Raw genomic sequence first — 8124 nt, 5'->3', positions numbered from 1 at the left:
TCCGTCCCCCTGGTTGTCGCTATGTGCCTTACATGAAGAAGCAGTCACATCTTGATCTTTCCCTGCTGACACAAAGACTTCGCTACGCATTCTTGGCACCTTGCGTCGCATACATGACGTTAACGCAGTAGAAAGTGTGTTCGCTGTATACGAGCGGCTAGACACCCGGCACCGGGCAGATGACACTGCGACAACACCATTTTTCCTATTAAATCTGCCTGTAGCGCACGCTAGTGCTTCGGTGAGGGGAAGGCGATTTCTCGACCTCTTATCGCCCGGATATCGCACTACACAGTAGGTTAAAGACGTGATAGTGGGGAGCACTTAAGCGCCCGCTCTTGTGGTTCCGCTGCGCCGTCGTCCCTCATTGTAACCGAGCGAACGAAGGGCACACCGAAGGCAAGCGAGATGGTACGAGCGGGAAGGCGGAGGAGGAAAGCGCGACTAACGTGTGAGAGGGAGGGCGGTATGCCGAGACGGCGGGAGAACTAGAGTGTTTTAGCACAGTGACTAGCGTAGGCTAACGTTACGGCGGCGGGTTACCGGGACCCGACTGCGCATGCGCGCGCGGAGGGCGAGTAGGTCGCCCCTCACCGGAACGAATGCGCGGGCTTCGCGAGGCATGGGAGCACGTCCCCGCGGAACGAATGGGCACCTGCTCAGTCTTGTTCCGGCACCCACCGCCGTAGCGTTCGCGGACGTGCTAGCCGCTATGCTAAAACTCTATGTTGTCCGGCGGCGACGCGCTATATACGAGAGAACTTAGAGAACGGAGGGGCAGTGAAACTAGAGTGAGTACGAAAGCGGAGAATGCCGCGGCGACGCGTTACGACTCGAGACAACGCGATAGCCTTCTTGCGTTTGCTGATGCATGGATAACTGCATCAGATGCAACAGGTATGCGCAGTCAGCCAGGAGGCTGCAGTTTTCCGGCCAGCACACAAATTTATCATAGGGAATACCGTAATCGTCAGCGATTTTTTTGTGCGTGTGCTTCCCCCGAACATTTGATAATAAAAACTCTACGCGCAATTAAGGCAGCTTCGCTTTTTAATAAAGTACCAAATGTCGCAATTTTGAATCGTATAGTGGATATTACGAAGGAAAAACAACGGTAAAAAAATTTGGACCATCATCTCAGCCCATGAAAATGTTCGGCTTCTGTTTTCAGAAACCGATGTCGCCAGAAAACACGAAGATAGTCAAAAAGTGCTTCGACACTACGTACGGTAATTCTACGGCTGGATGTCTAGATCCCACCAATGTAAGTAAAAGACGCATATTAATAGGTCTGATTTGCAATATGTCAGCAACTGAATTTGGACAGCGCTTTTTTTTTTTTGAAGTTACCGCGGTAGAGCGCGAACTTTCAGAATGCGTACAACGTACCCCGTTCAAAATGTATGCTTGCATGTCGAAATTTCTTTTACTTGCAGTCAGCTCATGACAATGCAAGGAGTCATAGAATTGTTCTTTAACTCAGCTAATTTGGAGTTAATGAAAACCTGTTTAAACTACTCAGAAGTTTGTCTAGGCAACATTTCGTCGCTAACATGCACAAAAGAAAACGGCATGCCTGAAGGAAGGTGTTATAATTTGCAAACTTTTCCTTGTTAAAGGGAGAGCCAACCGAGTTTTGTGGAGCTTATGCTCTCTATCCTAAATTAAAATAAACATCATACGCTTAAGACACCTTGAACCGAAACCGCTTTCCTAATAATAGAGAGTTTTAGCTGACCGTTTTCGACGCTCCGCTCCGGTATCGGCGGCCCGCTCAGCGCAACCGGAGAATGCCGTTCGCGGCCAAGCGCGCCACGCATGCGCAATGGCGCTTCCGCTTGCTATCGGAGCGGAGCGGACCGTGAAAGACGGTCAGCTAAAACTCCCTATTGTCGTAGAACGTTTACGAGCGGATTTGTTAGACTTACCAACTTTAAGTTTGCTCGCAAAACGATTTCTGGGAACCATGACAGCAACGTTCTTTTAAGTGTACGTGAGATAAAAGCGGGTATTTCAAGCTTGTCTACACTTCCAATTTTGATAAAGTGCAGTATTTCCTATTACTTTATGCGGCTTTTTTTATCCCGCATTGAAACGGAAACGGGGTGGTATGCATACGAACGGTATACTTTTCAACATTACATGGCACCACAATTGATCGAGATTTCAGAAAGATTAGTGCTAGTGAAAATACGGCAGCCAATTTATCCAATAAAAATTCCTGTGGTCATAACCACTATATAAAATGCTGGTATTCATAGGAATTAGAGAACATTCACTCCATAAGAAGTGGTTGGCTGTCCATTTAAGAGGAATTCATTAAAATGTTTCAATTACCTTCCACCCTTTTCTTACACTTCCTAAGGTAATGGTATTCATATCAGTTTTAAGTATTCTCATTTGTCCGTTTGCGGAACAGAAGCTCAACTTGGTATGAACCGGTTTTCTAAATGGGCAAATTAAACTGGCTTCAACTTTAATAGCGAAAAAAGCATTTGTGTTGTATTTACTAGCAACGAGGCATCCGACCTGATGCATCTGTGCCACACAACGGGAAAGTCATTGCAGTGTAAAAAAAAAAAAAAAAACTTTTTGGCATGCTGTTGGACGAAAGGCTCTTCTGCACATTAGAAGACAAACATTAAAATGCACGAAAACTCTGAACATTCCTAAAATTTTCTCGCAGCACCCGCGTGGTACAGATAAACCGTGCCTGTTAAAAATTTTAGTTATCTCAGTATAATTTTAGTTATCTCAGTATATAACGGCTCGACTACGGTAGCCTTATCTTTCAATTAGCACCAAAACAGCCCTGAAAATTTTAGACCCTGTGTACTACTTAGACCTTAGACTGGCAACTGGGGCTTTTAGAACAAATCCTACCCAGAATTTGCACGTCGAGTACGATATATGGTCGCTGCAAAGCCAGCGTGCCGACACTTCTGTATTGCACGCAGTGAAGATAACATCACCTGCACAATTAGCTTCGAACACACTCATGAATGCATCTGAACCTTATGCTTGTTTCTCTAACGCCCCTCGCTTTCACAGCCGAATGAGAATCTGTAAATACACTGGCATTTGAGATGGGAATTCTTGTTAAAGAACATTTACAAAACCATTTAACCGATCACATCGCCCCACAGAAACTTTTGCCAGTGTTATGTTACATATCATTTACGAAAGTGGATGAAAACCGAGCACCGGGCAACTTGATACATCAACACTACCAAAGCCTCTGACGCAAATACAACTGTGCTGAATTTTACACAGTTGTCCCTAAGACAGTTTTTTTTTTCAGCTACGTCACCAACTACGTAATGCCTGCACATTCATTGCGATTTAATATTGTGATTTTGATATTGCGATTTAAAAAGAAAATTCGGGAATTGATTGATTGTAGGGTTTAACGCGCCGACTCAACGCAGGCGATGAGGTGCGCCGTAGTGGAGGGCTCCGGATTAATTTTGACCACCTGGGGATCTTTAACGTGCGCCGAAATCTCGTACACACGGGCGTTTTCGCTTTTCGCCTGCACCAGAAAAGCGGCTGCCACGGCCGAGAATCGAACCCGCGACCTAGTGCTCAGCAGCGCAGCGCCTTGGCCACTGAGCCACCGCGGCGGGTAAAATTCGGGAATTCTGGAGGCCTGTATACAAGCGGTATCGGGGGGTGCAAGACTTGCGGTCTTGGTCCTGCGGGTTCAACTGCTGTGGCCCACCCACTCGTTCTCCCGGTCGCTCTCAATTCCTCTCCTCTCACGTCCACCTTTCCCGTCCGCACACATGCATAGGCGCGCTTTCCCACTCACTCACTCACTCACTCACTCACTCACTCACTCACTCACTCACTCACTCACTCACTCACTCACTCACTCACTCACTCACTCACTCACTCACTCACTCACTCACTCACTCACTCACTCACTCACTCACTCACTCACTCACTCACTCACTCACTCACTCACTCACTCACTCACTCACTCACTCACTCACTCACTCACTCACTCACTCACTCACTCACTCACTCACTCACTCACTCACTCACTCACTCACTCACTCAATCACTCACTCACTCACTCACTCAAAGGTGCTTTCTGCGCATTTTCGTACGGTATACCTCATTGCCTGAGCTTACCGTCTTTTCTTTTCAGTTTTCGGACTTGGTGACATGCTTGCACAGTAACTCCCCCGAGTTTAAAAAGGTAATGTCATCCTGCTATTGCAAACACATAAAAACGTATTGTTTATTTCGCCCCTTTATGCAATCCAGCCGCCGATGCCTGGTCAGTGAGCCGTGTTGTAGCTTTCGGGTTGTATTCAGCTTCTGAGGCTAAGGGGCCTCTGAACGTCCAATGAAAAGCGTACGCCAAACAAGCAGAGCCTTAGTACGTTGAAAATAAAACTATTATAAGCTTCTATATTTATAATAAACGTAACTACAATCATGCAACCCTTTCTCAAGATAACGGCGTCGTATCTGTTTACGGCATGTTGTTTTACGACTACGAATGAATCTAATGTGTTATAATGCCCGCTCAGTGACACTCAGATAAATGGTCAATGGAAAGAGGTAAACTGGTAAATGAGCACTTTTTTACCTTTCTAAGAGCACAAAAATATAATTTTGCGTAGTGACAACGAGCTTACTAAGCTTCAAATCTATTACAGCGCCATCAAATGACTTCCTCTAATTCGCAAAATACCACTCGTCGGACCCTTTTCCTGGACCGTGAAACGTGCAACGTTGTTTTAGTCCCACATGAGAAAATATTCCTCACAGCCGGCGTCGACCCTTGCGCCAACTCACGCTAGTGTGATAAACTGAAATAAAATCTGCCAACTGAAAGAAGCGAGCAGGGATTTTTCATACTACGTAGGTGACCCATAAACAATAAATGAAAAGTTTCCACATTACGGGTATCTTTATATCAAAGAAACTGCGAAGACACAAATACAAGTTTGGCCCACTCGACAGAATGCCGCGACACAATAAAAATCACGCGAAGTTTTATGCGCACATTGATCAGTTAAGCTAGGTTATACGTGGAGATGAAATATTGGGAATTTACCAATCCTTTTCTCGGCTTCTCAACAAGACATCACTGGCACTGGTTTCCGAATAAAGTTCCTGCTAACCTAACGAACATAACTGTAAAACTGTATATAGCCCTTTTTATAGTTCGGTTAGGTCACGATGCTTTAATGATAGCTTGAAGCTAGCTGGCAGAATTATCTATTTTCGGTACCTCCCCAATGACGGCACCGCTGACGCTGCGTAGCGAAAAATTTGAAAGTTTGTCAATGTTAGCGGTATCTTTTTTTCTCAGAACAACGTTCTGCGGTAGCGGAATGGACTTGAGCGAGTTACGGCTTGAAATGAAATACGCATCTATGCTGGCTTCATAGTCTGTTCAAGACGGCAACTGCCCCTTTAATCGCTCGTAAGACAAGCGATGGATGCGACCCGCCGTACGAAAGTTAAACTTCCCAATTTGACCTCACAGCACACAACTACACGTATGCGGCGAGCATATATGCTGACATATTGCCAATTACAATAATAACTCACAACCTGTTGCTTTCCGGAACTCCGCAACGATTCACAAAAAAGCGGAAATTGTTTGATTTCTGTCGCCAAGCTTACACAGCACGCTTTCTTTTCATTCGAGGAACGTGAACATTGCTGAAACAAAGTTGAGGACTAGCTGACCGAGTTTACACAGAAGAAGCAACCGACACGAGCGCTGGATCATTTCTTTCGTGAGATTAAAGGAGCCATGAAGAGAAAATGCAACTTCGTTTAATTTGAAAGAAGTAGGATTCAGTATCTCACTCATCTCCATTACAGCCACAAAAGATGTTTTTTAACGAAAAAAAAAGCAAGAAGTATTTAAAAACTTTCAAATTTTGCGCCACAGTGACGTGTTTTGAGCAAGAATGACGTCATACGGGCCAACAATAAAACATAATTTTCAGTGCTTTAACTGCATGTTAGCATTCAAGTGATGCGCTCAAATGGAACTAGAGGCCCCCTTACAGACGTCCAGTCATGTGTCGTCGCGACAGGTCAGTTAGGCGGCCGCCAATCGCACAAACAAGGTTCCGTGACGTCATAGAAAAGTTGCGGGAAATTTGCTAGGTGGTCGCGACTGCTTCACACGTTTTCTTTAATATCTCCGTTATTTGTTCGAAGATTGCGATGATATTGGTATCATTGTTATCGAGACTAAGCAGTCTTTCTAATAAACCCAACTTGTATTTTGTCTTCATGCATGGCTCCTTGAAGGGGATGCTTTTGCGCTGCTCAATTCTGGGCTAAAACGAAGGCTTAGGTCTAGCCTCTATAAGCAAATTTTAATTTTTGCAACTAACATTTCTGTTTTTAACTTTGCCGCAATACCTCCTTGGGGGTGGGGAGGGGGAGGAGATTCCTGCCTTATTTATATTGTTGCGGCCGTACCTCACTGCACGTTTGCGAAAAGAGCTGTGTAGTCGGTTTATTCTTTTGCGAGTCCGCAATATACCATATTTTACCATAAAGACACAGCAGCCGCTGCACATGGTCCTGCTGTCTACAAATACCGATAATGCATGTGTGAAACCCGGGCCTTTCAGCCAAAGTCCTCGCCCCGGCGGACGTTGTCCGCCATAGACAGTCTATAAATTACAGTGCGCCACAAACTTAGTTATCGTTATAAAGATTTTTGTAGTGCCGTTTATCTACCGCTGAAAACTATAGCTTTTACAAAGATAACCAACTGTACCCTTCTTAAGTTCAAGCCGGCAGTACTTACTCTTCAAAATATGTTTGAAGAGCTCGCGTCGGCATGTTTAAGAAATGCGCTCTGTATGACCTGATGTTATACACAACTGTGTTTGTTTTTTTAGATTACGAGCATTGCTCCCATGGCTGTTTACTTCGCCGTGAGCATAAGATAACTTCTGTAACAGTGAACGTACGAGATAACACTATTAATCCCACTGCGAATTGCACTGAACGTCTTCTTTCGTTTCCAGCATCTTCAGGCGGTTGGTGTGCAGTCGATGGAACTTCTACAGAAGATAAGCAAAGAATACAAGGTAATTATTTCAGTTGTCAGTCGCGTACCTTCACCTCATGGCTGCTGTCTTCAATCAATCAATCAATCAATCAATCAATCAATCAATCAATCAATCAATCAATCAATCAATCAATCAATCAATCAATCAATCAATCAATCAATCAATCAATCAATTTATTAATATCTCAAAATGATACATGGGGCTATATACAGAAGGAGGTCTCAAGGTCGGAGACTGTAGCGGGACCTCCTGGACAGAATAACTTAAAATACATTGAATAATAGCAGCAAATGAAAAGAGGAATGTGTTCGGCTGAAGCTAAGGACCATGAGGACGAAACAGGGGTTCGGTTCATTGAAAAGACTGCTTTGCTCCGCTAACACAATGATCCTAATATTATCGAAAACTTCAAACAAAAAAGTGGAGATAATAGTTAGTACCCGTTCACTCTGCGAAGATGGGTGATCTGAGAAGCTGGACGCAGTCCACGGAGTGGACGAAACAAACCACGTTTGTTTGTATGTTCGATTGAGGATACTTCTTAGCCATGTAATAAATGAAACCTGGAAGGACTCGAGCGTTGTTCTAGCGAACAAACCTGGGGCTGTCTGTTTCCCTCACGCGTCCCAACACGCAACCCAATCCGCTCGACCAGTGAAGACACCAGACAGGTCACTCTCGGCTATTGGAGGTTGTGGGGTTTCGAGTGCCAAGGTAGGGCAGGTGCTTCCCCATGCAATGCCAAAACTGGCGACGAGAGACACTAATCAGTCTTTGTCATCTCGTTTCGCCCAGCTAGCGAGCTATCTCCCACCCCGCGGCTGCGCGCTGTACCGCTCCATCCGCGGCGGGTCGGGGCTCGCCGGAACAAAGGAAGCAACAAGTGTTTTGGCTCATTGATATTTATTGATGAATAAGAAACATCCAAAGAGCATGCAGGCCAGTTGGTTGACAGCGAGGACCTATTTCCTAGCCAGGGCAATTTAAGGGAATCGAGAGGTCATCTTATTTCCGGGGAAACAACAGACCGAGAGGACAACAGTCATCTCCGAGAGGACAA

General features: G+C 45.1%; 1 long non-coding RNA gene across 1 annotated transcript; it reads left to right on the top strand.

The window, feature by feature from the left end:
- The first annotated feature begins 1170 nt into the window (after positions 1-1170).
- LOC144149975 (uncharacterized) lies at positions 1171-7083 on the top strand. The gene is made up of 3 exons (XR_013318398.1): positions 1171-1264; positions 4154-4204; positions 7020-7083. It is a non-coding gene; the product is annotated as an uncharacterized LOC144149975 (long non-coding RNA).
- Positions 7084-8124: the final 1041 nt, after the last annotated feature.

Source organism: Haemaphysalis longicornis, unplaced genomic scaffold (assembly GCF_048455015.1).
Source record: "Haemaphysalis longicornis isolate Haplotype H1 unplaced genomic scaffold, Haemaphysalis longicornis Haplotype H1 scaffold_8, whole genome shotgun sequence".
In the NCBI taxonomy this organism is placed as follows: Eukaryota; Metazoa; Arthropoda; class Arachnida; order Ixodida; family Ixodidae; genus Haemaphysalis; species Haemaphysalis longicornis.
The sequence above is the reverse complement of the archived record's forward strand: the minus strand, read 5'-3'. Positions and strand labels throughout refer to the sequence as shown.